The sequence below is a fragment of the Oncorhynchus keta genome, chromosome 1, assembly GCF_023373465.1.
Source record: "Oncorhynchus keta strain PuntledgeMale-10-30-2019 chromosome 1, Oket_V2, whole genome shotgun sequence".
Lineage (NCBI taxonomy): Eukaryota > Metazoa > Chordata > Actinopteri > Salmoniformes > Salmonidae > Oncorhynchus > Oncorhynchus keta.
In genome coordinates this window covers 5,349,026-5,356,525 of record NC_068421.1, presented here as the reverse complement: position 1 = coordinate 5,356,525, position 7,500 = coordinate 5,349,026, and the positions used below count along the sequence as shown (strand labels likewise).

The window sequence follows — 7,500 nt, the reverse complement described above, 5'->3', positions numbered from 1 at the left end:
TCTCTAATGGAACCACATTACTGTATTGTTGGGGTGTTAATGAAGACGTGGTGATGAAATCGCCTGTATGGTAAAGCACATCTCTTCTGTTGTGAATGTCTCTGGTTGTCCTGGCAACTGGTCTTTCTGACCGGTTCAATATGTTCGATGCATTTCAGTCAACACACAGACGGCCACCCTTTCCCCCCCCCATCACTGTCCATCCATCCCTCTTCCTCCATGCCATCCCTCTTCCTCCATGCCATCCCTCTTCCTCCATGCCATCCCTCTTCCTCCATGCCATCCCTCTTCCTTCATGCCATCCCTCTTCCTCCATGCCATCCCTCTTCCTCCATGCCATCCCTCTTCCTCCATGCCATCCCTCTTCCTCCATGCCATCCCTCTTCCTCCATGCCATCCCTCTTCCTCCATGCCATCCCTCTTCCTCCATGCCATCCCTCTTCCTTCATGCCATCCCTCTTCCTCCATGCCATCCCTCTTCCTCCATGCCATCCCTCTTCCTCCATGCCATCCCTCTTCAAAGCCCAGTGGAGAAGTCAAACCCAAACGCAGCGAGAGCAACAACAACATGGACAAACGAACTAATGTACAACAAAACCTGAAGAGAATTGGTAGTATATTATTACAGATTAATTTTGTATTGTATTTATTGTGTATAATGACACTTTTTAAAAAATAAATGTACATTTAGTAAAACTGTAAATCAAACCTGGCTTCTTTTCTAGAAGAGTTGATTTAAAAATATATTTCACCTTTATTTAACCAGGTAGGCCAGATCACCTTTATTTAACCAGGTAGGCCAGATCACCTGTATTTAACCAGGTAGGCCAGTTGAGAACAGTTTATTTACAACTGCGACCTGGCTAAGGTAAAGCAAAGCAGTGCGACACAAACAACAACACAGAGTTACACATGAATAAACAAACATACAGTCAATAATACAGTAGAACAAGTCTATATACAGTGTGTGGAAATGAGGAAGGATACAGGAGGTAAGGCAATAAATAGGCCATAGTGGCGAAGTAATTACAATGTAGCAATTAAACACTGGAATGGTAGATGTGCAGAAGATGAATGTGCAAGTAGAGATACTGGGGTGCAAAGGAGCAGAATAAATAAATACAGTTTGGGGATGAGGTAGTTGGGTGGGCTATTTATAGATGGGCTATGTACAGGTGCAGTGATCTGTGAGCTGCTCTGACAGCTGGTGCTTAAAGCTAGTGAGTTATGAGTCTCCAGCTTCAGTGATTTTTGCAGTTCGTTCCAGTCATTGGCAGCAGAGAACTGGAAGGAAAGGCGACCAAAGGAGGAATTGGCTTTGGGGATGACCAGTGACATATACCTGCTGGAACGCGTGTTACAGGTGGGTGTTGTTATCATGACCAATGAGCTGAGATGAGATAAGGCGGGGCTTTACCTAGCAAAGACTTATAGATGACCTGGAGCCAGTGGGTTTGGCGACGAATATGAAGCGAGGGCCAGCCAACGAGAGCATACAGGTCGCGGTGGTGGGTAGTATATGGGGCTTTGGTGACAAAACGGATGACACTGTGATAGACAGATATTTAGACTATATAGACTATATATCTATAGTGTCTCCCCCTTTGAAGAGGGGGATGACCTCGGCAGCTTTCCAATCTTTGGGGATTTCAGACAATACGAAAGAGGTTGAACATTCTAGTAATAGGGGTGGCAACAATTTCGGCGGGTCATTTTAGAGAGGGTCCAGATTGTCTAGCCCGGCTGATTTGTAGGGGTCCAGATTTTGCAGCTCTTTCAGAACATCAGCTATCTGGATTTGGGTGAAAGAGAAATGGGGGAGGCTTGGGCGAGATGCTGTGGGGGGGTTGCAGTGCTGTTGGCTGGGGTAGGGGTAGCCAGGTGGAAAGCATGGCCAGCCGTATAAAAATGCTTATTGAGAATTTCAATTATCGTGGATTTATCGGTGGTGACAGTGTTTCCTATATTCAGTGCAGTGGACAGCTGGGAGGAGGTGCTTTTATTCTCTGTGGACTTTAGTGTCCCAGAAGGAGGTGCTCTTATTCTCCATGGACTTTAGTGTCCGAGAAGGAGGTGTTCTTATTCTCCATGGACTTCAGTGTCCGAGAAGGAGGTGCTCTTATTCTCCATGGACTTTACAGTGTCCCAGAAGGAGGTGCTCTTATTCTCCATGGACTTTACAGTGTCCCAGAAGGAGGTGCTCTTATTCTCCATGGACTTTACAGTGTCCCAGAAGGAGGTGCTCTTATTCTCCATGGACTTTACAGTGTCCCAGAAGGAGGTGCTCTTTTTCTCCATGGACTTTACAGTGTCCCAGAAGGAGGTGCTCTTTTTCTCCATGGACTTTACAGTGTCCCAGAAGGAGGTGCTCTTTTTCTCCATGGACTTTACAGTGTCCCAGAAGGAGGTGCTCTTATTCTCCATGGATTTTACAGTGTCCCAGAAGGAGGTGCTCTTATTCTCCATGGACTTTAGTGTCCGAGAAGGAGGTGTTCTTATTCTCCATGGACTTTAGTGTCCCAGAAGGAGGTGCTCTTATTCTCCATGGACTTTACAGTGTCCCAGAAGGAGGTGCTCTTATTCTCCATGGATTTTACAGTGTCCCAGAAGGAGGTGCTCTTATTCTCCATGGACTTTAGTGTCCGAGAAGGAGGTGTTCTTATTCTCCATGGACTTCAGTGTCCGAGAAGGAGGTGCTCTTATTCTCCATGGACTTTACAGTGTCCCAGAAGGAGGTGCTCTTATTCTCCATGGACTTTACAGTGTCCCAGAAGGAGGTGCTCTTATTCTCCATGGACTTTACAGTGTCCCAGAAGGAGGTGCTCTTCTTCTCCATGGACTTTACAGTGTCCCAGAAGGAGGTGCTCTTTTTCTCCATGGACTTTACAGTGTCCCAGAAGGAGGTGCTCTTCTTCTCCATGGACTTTACAGTGTCCCAGAAGGAGGTGCTCTTCTTCTCCATGGACTTTACAATGTCCCAGAAGGAGGTGCTCTTCTTCTCCATGGACTTTACAATGTCCCAGAAGGAGGTGCTCTTCTTCTCCATGGACTTTACAGTGTCCCAGAAGGAGGTGCTCTTCTTCTCCATGGACTTTACAGTGTCCCAGAAGGAGGTGCTCTTCTTCTCCATGGACTTTACAGTGTCCCAGAAGGAGGTGCTCTTCTTCTCCATGGACTTTACAATGTCCCAGAAGGAGGTGCTCTTCTTCTCCATGGACTTTACAATGTCCCAGAAGGAGGTGCTCTTCTTCTCCATGGACTTTACAGTGTCCCAGAAGGAGGTGCTCTTATTCTCCATGGACTTTACAGTGTCCCAGAAGGAGGTGCTCTTATTCTCCATGGACTTTACAGTGTCCCAGAAGGAGGTGCTCTTCTTCTCCATGGACTTTACAGTGTCCCAGAAGGAGGTGCTCTTCTTCTCCATGGACTTTACAGTGTCCCAGAAGGAGGTGCTCTTCTTCTCCATGGACTTTACAGTGTCCCAGAAGGAGGTGCTCTTCTTCTCCATGGACTTTACAGTGTCCCAGAAGGAGGTGCTCTTCTTCTCCATGGACTTTAGTGTCCCAGATGTTTTTGGAGTTTGTGCTGCAGGATGTAAATTCCTGTTAGAAAAAGCCTTTGCTTTCCTAACTGCCTGTGTGTATATTGGTTCCTGACTTCCCTGAAAAGTTGCATATCGCTGGGGCTATTCGATGCTAATGCAGAACACCACAGGATGGTTTTGTGATGCTTCTCGTGCTTCCATTACAGTGCCTTATGTTTGTTGATGTAAAGGGTTTTCCACTAATGTGATTTGACCAGGAAAAACTCTGGGCCTTTTACTTATTTCTACTTATTGTGGGACATTCAGGGCAGCCTACATACCATTGGATGAGTAACGATGTCAGAAGAGGTGTCGATTTGAAGGGGGAGAAGGATGCAATGTAGCTGAGAACCAGCAGGAGGAAACGTTGCGCTGGGTGGTGTGCCTGCGGGGTTTTCGAGAGTTACGGAGAGGAGGAGGAGCAGTCGAAAGAGGAGGAGAGAAGGTAGACAGTGGAAAATGTCTAAATGCTGGGAACTTAAACTAAGTCATGGGGTGGTCTCTGAGAATGTTTATTACATAAAATATATTTAAAAAAAAAAACATTTTAAGAACTGGGGGAAACTATATAACTGAATAATGCAACCATTGGCAGGATGTGTAATCCCCATTTTATCGACTCTTTAAGATCTGTTGAAGATCTCTGTATTGGGGTTGCCATCAAAGAAAGACTCCACCCAAATGATTTATCCAACTCCCCCATCGCACGTACACCCCGTGCTCTCCACCCTCCTCAACCTTCCCTGCCAGTACCCCACCCAACCTTTTTCCCAGCTCTAAACAGTAGAGATTCAGGGTTAGTCCCAGAGTTTTGCTTGGCATCGCTGGGAGAGGAGGTGCATTGAGAGAGGAAGGAGAGAGAGAGAAAGGTGTAGTCAGTGTGTTCCTGTCTTCCTCCAGCATGCAGAGAGAGGACCCCTTCATTTGAAACATATTCAACTCTGGAGAGAAACCATCCCACGGACTGACAGGCTTCTGGTTGCCCTTACCTCACAGGAGCACACGGAGTAGCTGGTATTTACTGACAGTAGAGAGAGAGAGCACCCTCCTGAGTAGCTGGTATTTACTGACAGTAGAGAGAGAGAGCACCCTCCTGAGTACCTGGTATTTACTGACAGTAGAGAGAGAGAGCACCCTCCTGAGTAGCTGGTATTTACTGACAGTAGAGAGAGAGAGCACCCTCCTGAGTAGCTGGTATTTACTGACAGTAGAGAGAGAGCACCCTCCTGAGTAGCTGGTATTTACTGACAGTAGAGAGAGAGCACCCTCCTGAGTAGCTGGTATTTACTGACTGCACTGAGTAGCTGGTATTTACTGACAGTAGAGAGAGAGAGCACCCTCCTGAGTAGCTGGTATTTACTGACAGTAGAGAGAGAGAGCACCCTCCTGAGTAGCTGGTATTTACTGACAGTAGAGAGAGAGAGAGCACCCTCCTGAGTAGCTGGTATTTACTGACAGTAGAGAGAGAGAGCACCCTCCTGAGTAGCTGATATTTACTGACAGTAGAGAGAGAGAGAGCACCCTCCTGAGTAGCTGGTATTTACTAACAGCATACATGCAGCAGCATTCTTCAACCTCCTGAAGGGAGGAGACGTTTCTCCCATCTTTTCCAGGTAAGGGTTTTGTTCTCTGGCTTTTAAAACTCATGTTTCCTAAACTGTGTTAACAAGTTTCCGTATAAAGACCTTTTACGGAAATGGTGATGCGCTGAATGGAACAAGTTGAAAGTTTAGTATTTGAATCAGTGAAATGGATAGTCTTGGTGACGGTCTGCTCTGATGCATTTAGCTAGGGTCACCCTGTTCCCACTGTTATAGTGAACTCCAAGATACATCACCCTGTCTGTTAAAACTACCAAACGCTGTGTCTGTACAGTTCCCCACTGCGCCATCTCTGACTTAAGGCCCCCCCATACGCCACGTCTATATCTATGACCCCTGTTAATTAATGATACGAACTGTTCACACCCCTATTTGTTTGGCAGAGAACATTTCACAGGTTTAAAGCAAATTTCCTGCAATTCTGCACATTTTGATAAGGGGTGGAGAGAAAAACAATCTGTTTTAAAGAGCATTTCCTGCAATTCTACACATTTTGCCCCACCCCTCCTCCCCCAGGTGCACCCCACAGTTTGTGGAACACTGCTCTAGAATATTCTATCTGACAGTACTCTGGAATGTTCACTATAGATTCTGTTTGGCTCTGCCAGTACTCTAGAATGTTCACTATAGATTCTGTTTGGCTCTGCCAGTACTCTAGAATGTTCACTATAGATTCTGTTTGCCTCTGCCAGTACTCTAGAATGTTCACTATAGATTCTGTTTGGCTCTGCCAGTACTCTAGAATGTTCACTATAGATTCTGTTTGGCTCTGCCAGTACTCTAGAATGTTCACTATAGATTCTGTTTTCCTCTGCCAGTACTCTGGAATGTTCACTATAGATTCTGTTTGGCTCTGCCAGTACTCTAGAATGTTCACTATAGATTCTGTTTTCCTCTGCCAGTACTCTAGATTGTTCACTATAGAGCCTCTACCAGTACTCTGGAATGTTCACTATAGATTCTGTTTGGCTCTGCCAGTACTCTAGAATCTTAACTATAGATTCTGTTTTCCTCTGCCAGTACTCTAGAATGTTCACTATAGATTCTGTTTGGCTCTGTCAGTACTCTGGAATGTTCACTATAGATTCTGTTTGGCTCTGCCAGTACTCTAAAATGTTCACTATAGATTCTGTTTTCCTCTGCCAGTACTCAAGATTGTTCACTATAGAGCCTCTACCAGTACTCTAGAATGTTCACTATAGATTATATTTGGCTCTGCAGTACTCTAGAATGTTCACTATAGATTATATTTGGCTCTGCCAGTGATCTAGAATGTTCACTATAGATTATATTTGGCTCTGCCAGTGATCTAGAATGTTCACTATAGATTATATTTGGCTCTGCCAGTGATCTAGATAGAATGGTAACTTGCTTGTTTCCAGTCCAAGGACTGACTGACTGTGTTGCAATGTGCACAAACCCACAAGGCATTTTCCATGATCTTCAACAGTGTGTTATGCTTTCATAAAGGAGCCTAACCCAAAACCCTGAGCTAGATAGTAGTTAACCCATAGGAACCATTTTCTCCATATCCTATGTCTAATACTGCTGTTCGGATTATATTGTGATGATACCAACTCCTCTCTCCTCTGTCACCATTTTGATTCTACTCCTCTGCCCCATTTAGTCTTCTGACATGAAAATAATCTCTCTCTCCCTTTCTCCCCGCTGTAGTGAAAAACTAAAACAACCAATGAAACCCACAAAGTGAATTAAAAGACAAAAATAATCGGACATTAACAGTAAACATTACACACACAACAAGTTTCAAGAGAATAACATTTACAATATATTATTAGCAGTAAAATAAATCTAGTTTGTGAAAATGTTGTTTGATTTCTTTGTGTATCTGTGTAATTTGAGGGAAATATGTGTCTCTAATATGGCCCTACATTTGGCAGGAGGTTAGGAAGTGCAGCTCAGTTTCCACCTCATTTTGTGGGCAGTGAGCACACAGCCTGTCTTCTCTTGAGAGCCCTTGTCTGCCTACGGCGGCCTTTCTCAATAGCAAGGCTATGCTCTGTAACTATACATTCATGTACATACTACCTCAATTGGCCCGACCAACCAGTGCCCCCGCACATTGGCTAACCGGGCTATCTGCATTGTGTCCCACCACCCACCAACCCCTCTTTTACACTACTGCTCTTTTATAGCCTCTCTACTGAATATAACCTCTCTACTGTATATAGCCTCTCTACTGTATGTAGCCTCTCTACTGTATATAGCCTCTCTACTGTATATAGCCTCTCTACTGAATATAACCTCTCTACTGTATATAGCCTCTCTACTGTATATAGCCTCTCTACTGTATAT

The 7,500-nt window shown here is 44.9% G+C and overlaps 2 protein-coding genes and 1 long non-coding RNA gene across 3 annotated transcripts in view; 2 read left to right on the top strand and 1 right to left on the bottom strand.

Moving 5' to 3' along the window:
- The window catches only part of LOC127908654 (DBF4-type zinc finger-containing protein 2 homolog), a 3,993-nt gene extending 3,285 nt beyond the window's left edge, over positions 1-708 (top strand). Inside the window, exon 10 of the mRNA XM_052468798.1 lies at positions 1-708. This exon is cut by the window's left edge and continues 143 nt beyond it. The gene's annotated coding sequence lies outside the window, so the exon portion shown is untranslated.
- A 3,798-nt stretch (positions 709-4,506) lies between these two features.
- On the bottom strand, positions 4,507-4,845 carry LOC127908641 (uncharacterized). The gene is made up of 2 exons (XR_008067884.1): positions 4,685-4,845; positions 4,507-4,639 (listed from the first exon to the last, which is right to left on the bottom strand). It is a non-coding gene; the product is annotated as an uncharacterized LOC127908641 (long non-coding RNA).
- Positions 4,846-4,878: 33 nt separating this feature from the next.
- The window catches only part of ehd2b (EH-domain containing 2b), a 50,426-nt gene continuing 47,804 nt past the window's right edge, over positions 4,879-7,500 (top strand). Inside the window, exon 1 of the mRNA XM_052467433.1 lies at positions 4,879-5,196. The gene's annotated coding sequence lies outside the window, so the exon portion shown is untranslated. The remainder of the gene's footprint in view (positions 5,197-7,500) is intronic.